Raw genomic sequence first — 8,303 nt, forward strand, 5'->3', positions numbered from 1 at the left:
CTAGCAAACCAAAATCGGGCAAATATATTCTGCCTTAGCCCTATTCATTTTCTAGCCTCCCCCCCTTCCTTATTACCTTATGCAAGGTTTTTCATTGGACAGCCTTAGAATACAATTCCTTTTATTCATTAAGAAAGTGTATTTTCTAGTAAAGATGTAAGCTCTATCATGACTTGAACATCTTCAAAGCTTAGCAACCTCCATATTGGTAATATCTTTATCATCATTATCATCTTGAGCTCCTGCTTTCAGGCACGTATCAATCCCTTCATTTCTAAACATGAAGACCACCTCCACTGGAGAATATACCCACCTGATCTACCTGCAATACCACATCCTGAAAAATTACCAGCCACTTTTCTCCCTTGGGATGCTGGGCTTGTATTGGATACTTATCCAGGAAAAAAAAGCACAGCCCTATGCAAAAACCCAGTGGTGTACCTGGGAGCCTGTCAGGCCCATCCTCAATTTGAAATCTCTGAAGGGGCTGCTGAGTTGGCTTTGATTTGCCACAGCTTCCCAAGCAAAACACCTATTCAGTCACTTTTTCCCTGACGTTCAAATCAAGATGTTACACGAGGCTTCACTATAAACACGACACTCCTTCCCTAAGCATCACTCAATGCGTAGGTCTTGTCAGGCCCTATTAAAAAGTTTTTCGTATTACCCTACTTTTAAATACACTTTAAAGTATTACTAAAGGTATTAATCTAATTTTAATACCAGTAAAAAGAAATGGAAGAACTCCTCACCCAAAAACAAGCCAGTCATTGGCACAGGTACATCAGATATTCAGGACGGTCTCTTGCCTCCCTGGTGCTGAGGCTACTAGCCCATCATTTCAAACCAGCAGGTTTACCATCACCAGCCACAGGATTATCACTCACCTCTCCAAACAGGGCATTCAAAATCACATAACTGAGGCATAGCAAGAGTTTTTCCTCTGCTGGTTTTCTGTTTTGCTGTATTCAAAACCTCCTTTGTTGCAGGGATACTTTCAGACAGAATTCCCTGGTTCTCTTGGACGCATTCCTACTGCCTTCCTGCCATTCTTCCCAAATTTCCACCGAGATGAAGAGGCCTCGATGATTACTCCAGCCCGCAAAGAATCTCCTTACCTTTTCACATGAAGTCCAAGGCCCTGTGTCTGCTCTCAACCTGATGTTTGCACCTGGGCAAGATCCATCACCTGACATTCCCTTCACATCTTGCTGTGGCTGCTAGATGATGCCTGGGTTAGAGTATACCTACCTTTCACAGGAAAAGGACAGACTGATTAATGGCAAGAATGATTCCACAAAGCTGTAATACAACTAAATGAAGTCCTACCTTCATGATTTGCCAGGTTATTTACTTGGCTATTTTGTTTTTAACCCTAGACTACAAACTTGCCAGTAGTCAAGGCACATTTAATAGTATTCTTGCGCCCGTGGATGGATGATTTCTTTCTCCAGCTGTTACATGACCTGAAGTTTTCTCTTGAGCCAGACAAGAATGTGTTTTGTTGAGGACTCTCCAAAGCAGGGAATATTATTAGTGATTCTATCACTCCTAGAGATCAACCATCTAAATACCACACAAACATACTCCTTTGTATTTCTCTGTGGGGAGTCTACCTGGCTTTTGATCACTGCTTCAAGGGGAGGAAAAAAGAAAAAAAAAAGGAAAAAAGGCATTTACAGGCAACTAAGTTTTAATTTTTACAGGGACATTTTTCCCTGTTTAAGATGTCCAAGTCAAATTTACATTTTTCTCTTTAAACTGGAGACTAATAATATTTCAGTTTATTTGTGAAAACTAAAATATCTCTGTAATTTCTCTCATGTGGTTGAGGTTCCAACATTATCACATTTATCTCGCTTACCCCATACCCAAGAATTTAACACCTATCACCTAGTAACCTGCATGCCTTTGGAAAGTAACGCATATTCAAGTCCTCTCCCAAACACTTCTCGAAGACGGGTTTTTTGTTTTGTGGTTTTGGCTTTTTTCTTCCTTACCCAATATATGCATTTGTGCTACATACACAGACATTCTTAGACAGACTAAGTAAATACCTGTTTAATAACAGCTCCTTTCTTTACAGAGTAAAGAAAGTACTCTTTCTTTACACAATTCTAAAATATGTGCTTTGATTACTGGGCTCTAACTTCACCCAACTGTCTGCTCTTACCACCAGAATTGCTAACATTTCCTCATATCTTTAAATTGCATACAGAACTTGAACATGAACCTTACATGTTTGTATCTTCATGCTTTAAAGTCAAAAAAGTCTGCTTCAAAGGGATGTAGAAATTTAGAAGATGCTTAAAGCACATTATGCATCACAACTATCTATTGTTTCTCCAAGACTACAAGTGGATGATCATCTACGTGCTGCTGCACTGGAGTTACTAACCCAGCTGTTCTTTGCTGGCTGCACAATAAAACTACATGAGTACCTCAGCGTAATTCAGTACCAAATCAGCTACTTTAACATAAGCTATCATTGAGGGCAATTTGTGCCAACCTTGCTGAGAAGTGACTGCTACCCAATTTACTTCCATGTAAATTCTACCTGTGTGCTGGGTACCCCTTAATGCACCCCTGAGTGCAGTTACAAACTGGGAGGCTCCACTTTTGAAATGCTTAACCAGCAATGCTTTTTCACAGCTCATCTGTGTACTTCTCTCATTTTGTCACTCGGTGAAAGCACTACTCCTAGAAACGTTACACTGCGAGCAACAGGCTAACAGCTTACCCACCGGAATTACAGAAAACAAGCCTCCATACTTCCCATCAGAAATCTGTACTATTTTCAACAGTTAGCCTAAGAAAAGACTGAGGATGTCAGAAAGCAGCAGCTATTAGGTCTGAGACTTACTGATCAGCTAACACAAGTATTAAGATTTTTTTCACATAGGAACACGGAAACCTAAACGGCTCAGAAGATCAGTAAACCAAATGCGGTATTTATCAGAATAGCATGCCACTAAATAAGTGGTGTACAATTATTACACCATTCCTATTGTAAGATCACAACGATAAGTAAAAACCAAGTTGCAAACTCCACAAGCAAAACAGCTGCTTTAAATCCAAAGGATTTAAGACTTTCCATGTTCTTCCTAACTTTAACCTGGGTATCAGACCCAATGGATTTAAACCATTATATATATATATATATATTTTTTTTTTCATTTAAATAACTATCTAAGAGGTTCTCTGTTAGCATTATGAAGCCATCTTCCACCATTCCCACTGGTAAAGTTTAAATCCACCCAAAGCTTACAGTATGTTCAGTGATACAAGTTATGACAGTTTTTTCCCTTTATGTTCATTCTTCTGATACCACAAGAGCTGCAGCATACTTCATTTGCAGATTTTGACAATTTTAAACAATGTACCTTGCTGTAGTTTCCTCAGAGGAGCTTTTAATTCAAAAGCAAGTGTAAATCACCTACACTTTTACAGAAATCAGTTAATAAGAATTAGATGCAGTTTCACGAGGCTAGTTTAAGTCTACTTATGCAGTTCTGGTAAAACTACTACTCACATTCACTACTCCCAATGATTGTTACTGGAGGTTTTGTCTTCCCCCAAAGCATAAACTTAAGCGCATAAAATTTTGTTCAAAATACTGGATCAGAATAGGTTTGAACTGGAAAAAAAGTTGCACTGCACTGTGTAATGGAACCCTTTGGCCATAATCTAGAATGGGAACAGTCCCTCAGTAGCCACTTCAGTTCTCCCACATGCAGAGATCAGGTATGTTATTGTAAGCTTAAATGCCATAGTATTAAAATCACCTTCAGATTCTGATATATTTGCATTATGAGAAGATAGAAGTCTTCTTTATTTGGACTAGCTCTCACTAGCATTTTATAAAAGAGAGCTTCATTCTTAAGTATACTGAAATAGCATTTAAAAGAGGCACTGATTTACTGGTGTATATGTATAGCTTAGTTGCCTTTGTTCAATTCTCACAGAGGAATCTTTCTTTTTTTTTTCCCCACATTAGCTGTGCTTAATAAAAGTTTTTAACTAACCCAACACTTGTCACAGGTGCATTTTTCATTCCCCCAAAGAAAAGAAATGTCAAAGAATTTTACTTTAGATAGCAGAACAATACTGGAAACGCTACCCTTAGAACCAGTAACTCAGTACCTGATGTACTCAGTTCCTGGCTCTTCTATGACATGTTCATGGGCAATTCCCTTGAAACTATGACTGCCAACTCATCAGTTTAACAACATCTACTGTATATATATGAAGCCTTGTGGAGATTCTTAGCTTGAAAGTATTTAACAGTACGAGATTACACTCAGTGTTCGCTTAGCATTGAAGTAGACACTCAAAAGTTTAACTTAAAAACCATATAACCTTCCTAATCCCTGCAGATACGGAGTCAATTAGTCTACTGAAGCTGGATTTTAGGTCCCAAAAGTCATTTAAGTACTGGAATATCTATTTTTACTTACCATTATCATCTCTGCAGTTGAACAGCTTAGGCTACTCTATTGCATATGTAGCAGTATTATGAATGCACTTATATCTTCCTTAGTGCAAGGAAACTAAGGAGAAAGATTCCATGTTTTTTCTTCTGCACCAGTGGCCAAAACAAGCAAAATGGTCTTCTTTGCCATACTAACTGTACAAACAGAGATAACGAACTATTCCCATTCATCAAGACAATTGGTCGGTCTCAGATGAGAAGGAACCCACATCTCCGACATGGCTGTTTTACCTGAATGACTGTCAGAAGGTAAGTGCTGACTTTGGAGCAGACAATATAATGAACATTCAGGTATAAAGCAACCCCAGGAAGTAGAATATTTCTTGTGACAGAACAACTCAATTCTTCACACTTAAAATTTAAAACTGTATTTACCTCCCTGCCTCCTGTGACTGTGATTTCTACATTGGTACAGATGCTTTAAGCTTTTACCATGTACCTGGAAGCCTGAAAATCTAAAGAAGATTTCATGAAGATAGCCTTAAACAAATTTAACCCAATGCTCTCAGATAGGCTCAGCTATGCAACATCCACTCAAGAACCAGACATTTCAGATGAACTCTGCAGAAAAAAAAAATCTAACCAGTTATATCTTGGCAAGAAAGAGACATCACATGAGACAATCACCCCTCTCTCCAAATTCCAAGTAAGCTTACAAGCTAGCCCTTGATTTACTTTTCAGCATATTTATCTATTGTAACCATCAAGACCAAACAGGACCCACAAAAGTTACACTTCCATCCTGTGGATTTTATAACACAAGTGATAAACACTTGAAGGTGATGATCAATCAGATGACTGTGTGAAAATCCGTTTCCCAGAAAAAAACTTCAATATCACTTTCTAGGAAGCTTTGTTTGTTTGCACTAATTGCCATAAAGTAACACCTAATGATTTATTCCTTCTTCCACCAACACCTGTATCAAGTATCCAAATATCTTCAGCTAGGCTTCTTCCTCCTGTTACAACGTATTTACTTATTTTAACCTGACTAAGCAAGTGAGAAAGTACAGTCTGGCATCTCTTCTGCCCAACTAACACAACCAGCTAGTCCCAGCCTGGGGACGTCCTGCACTGGCGTTAGGAGTTAATTCAGCAAGACACTCAGTGAAGACAGACTAAGTCCATCAGAGCCAGTCATGAAATTTAGATTCATAAGCTTCAAGCTACGAACACAAACTCCAGCTTTGCTGATTTCAATTCTCCAAGCACTACGTTGCAAAATTTACTGCCTTATTGCCTACTTCCAAGCCTTGCCACTCCATTTTAAACAGCTAATATTTTCCACTAAGCTTTCACTAATGCAAGGAGCAAGCAGTAGTAATTTTGTGGAATGCATCAATTTGAGCACACACTTTTCAGAAATACTTATAAGCGGTTTTGTTCCTGTTGCCACTGACATAGAGAAGCATCAACAAAGCTGCCAGGCTGAACAGAAGTGTGACGCCTCTGAAGAATTAGCAAAGGCACAAAGGAAAGTAAGTTGCTGCCACGTAAAACATTTTTAGAACAAAACATGAATTTGGGAATCCTACCTTCAGAGGAGGCTAAGCTTATTTTAGACTGTCATACCCCACAACCTTGCCAACAAATGGATTTGTATTCCTTATTTTAGATTCTAAGACAGTATTCAGGTAGGAGTTGTACTATGCAGAATTTCAGAAGCTGGTCTTAGTATCTGTATTAACATCCTTCCTCCAAACACTAGAAACAAACCTGAAATTTTACGTTCTAACACTTTTCCTCTGTAAAAACAAAAAAAGTGCAATGGTATGACCTGTATGAAACCCCTTCAGACAAACAAACATTAAAACAGAAGTATAATTCTAGAAGTGTATCGGAGTGTTTATAAACCAGAAGTGTTAAGCAGCAGTTTCTAATTTCTTACTACGCTCAACTGGGCTTCAAATTTAGAAAAGCTCTACAAAAAAAATGTGGAACTCTTGCTAGCTATGCTCAAACCTTCGCAGGTGTTTCAGTATAGAAGGCCTCCTACGAGAATAATCAGGGGCAGCACAATCCAGACATAGGTGAAATCCAGTAGGTCAAAACTTGCCTTTACCATGCCAACAAGAACTGCGTGTTAGGTGCCCGTTTTATCGCTGAAGCACCTTGCAAGAGATGTGTTACTGGAGAACATTTCAAGTTTACCAGCACCCAGCGCAACTGAACCGATGCTGTAGATAATGCACTTGCCCATTCTCACCAGGTCTTTCCACGCTTAATAATGAAGGGTTTTTCTTTACACAACCAAATTTAAAGCTTTGAAAACAACATTATTTGATTTTAGTTTTCCACAATATTCATCACCACATGCAATTTAGTTTTCTGATCGTTTTGCTAAAAAACTGCACCAATATCAGAACAGTGCAAATCATATTTAATTTTAAAAGTTATAATGGCTTGAGTTCATAATTAGAGGGAACACTGTCAAGATCTTGATGTTTTGCTCACTCACCATTGCTTGCATTCCATTGAAAACAAACACTTTCCTGTCAATTTTGACATTTTTGCAATAGTTCCCCATGCTTTTATCAGAGCTGAAATTAAGGGTATCATCCTCAATTTCAACACATGTAGTGCCTTAATAGCAATGTTTTTACGCACTTCCATCAACTGTTAGAATTCCATAAATATATTACCCCCCCTCCCCCAACACATTTCCAGACTAAGAACTGGTCACTAGCACTTGTGATCCCACAAGTGTTTAAAGTTTTCCAGCAATGGAGAGATTTCAAGATTAAGAAATCTGAGGACTTCCCCTCTCCTACAGCCCCCAGTGTTTTCATTTTCTAGCAAGTTCAGAATTGCTTTCCACACCTTGACAGTGTTCCTTATAAAACCATATGACAGTAAAAGTGCCAGTAGGCATGGCAACCTCTTTGAAGGGAGCATTAAAACTCCTTGGCACTGGGAATGCCAGCACCAAGGATTACATTGAAATTCAAAATTATACTTAAGGCTACAATTAGCAAACCCACTTTCCATAAGCCTAATATTCTATCACTAGATTTGAAAATTCAGAAGCTAATGCAACTGCATACTTTTATGCTCAAATCTGAGGAAAAAGTTACTTTTTTTTTTTTAATTTTTTTTTTAGCAAGGGCAGTATATGAAACTGTGGTAGCAAGTCTCTTATGCATTGACTACTCATTTCACCATCGTTCACTTACTTTGTCTTAAAGTTCAAAACTGGCAAGGCACATTTACATATTCCAATGAATACTTGACAATTTTAAATTACACTTCATGTCCCAGCTATCCCAGTAATTGACATACAACATACTAAAATGGTTTATTAAGATAACAAAAAAAAAATAATCAATTAATGTGAAACATACAGGCTATTGGCAACCACTATTCTAAAAAGTATGTAAATACAAGTAAACATACTGAAATGTGTGCGATTCTAAGTTTTTAAACCAGAAGATCTCTGTACTAACACACATTTATATTAATGACACATAAAAAAAATAAAAACTTTATTACAAAAATAAGTTACACTCGCCTCCAGCTTACAGTATAAAACAATTTTATTTGCAGGAATGCAAAATGATTGTTTGCCATGAGCATTTTCAACATATGACATGTCTAATTTTGTTAAAATTTGCATTTACTGGGGGAACTGGTGTGTATAAAACCTAAATTAGGTATAAGCTTCAATTTACCTTGTGGTGCCTATGGGTATGTAGTATAACTGCAGTATCCCTTTGGGCAGGGGGTTAAGGGAAGCTCTTTATGCCGAGTCCAAAGTAAGCCATAATTTTATCTACCTTTTACCTATATGAAGTTGGACTTGGCAAGGTTCTTT

The 8,303-nt window shown here is 37.9% G+C and overlaps 1 protein-coding gene across 4 annotated transcripts in view; it reads right to left on the reverse strand.

Moving 5' to 3' along the window:
• Positions 1-6,851: 6,851 nt before the first annotated feature.
• The window catches only part of SYNCRIP (synaptotagmin binding cytoplasmic RNA interacting protein), a 25,503-nt gene continuing 24,051 nt past the window's right edge, over positions 6,852-8,303 (reverse strand). For all 4 annotated transcript variants that reach the window (XM_032184132.1, XM_032184129.1, XM_032184128.1 and 1 more), the window contains exon 12: positions 6,852-8,303. This exon is cut by the window's right edge. The gene's annotated coding sequence lies outside the window, so the exon portion shown is untranslated.

Source organism: Aythya fuligula, chromosome 3, assembly GCF_009819795.1.
Source record: "Aythya fuligula isolate bAytFul2 chromosome 3, bAytFul2.pri, whole genome shotgun sequence".
In the NCBI taxonomy this organism is placed as follows: domain Eukaryota; kingdom Metazoa; phylum Chordata; class Aves; order Anseriformes; family Anatidae; genus Aythya; species Aythya fuligula.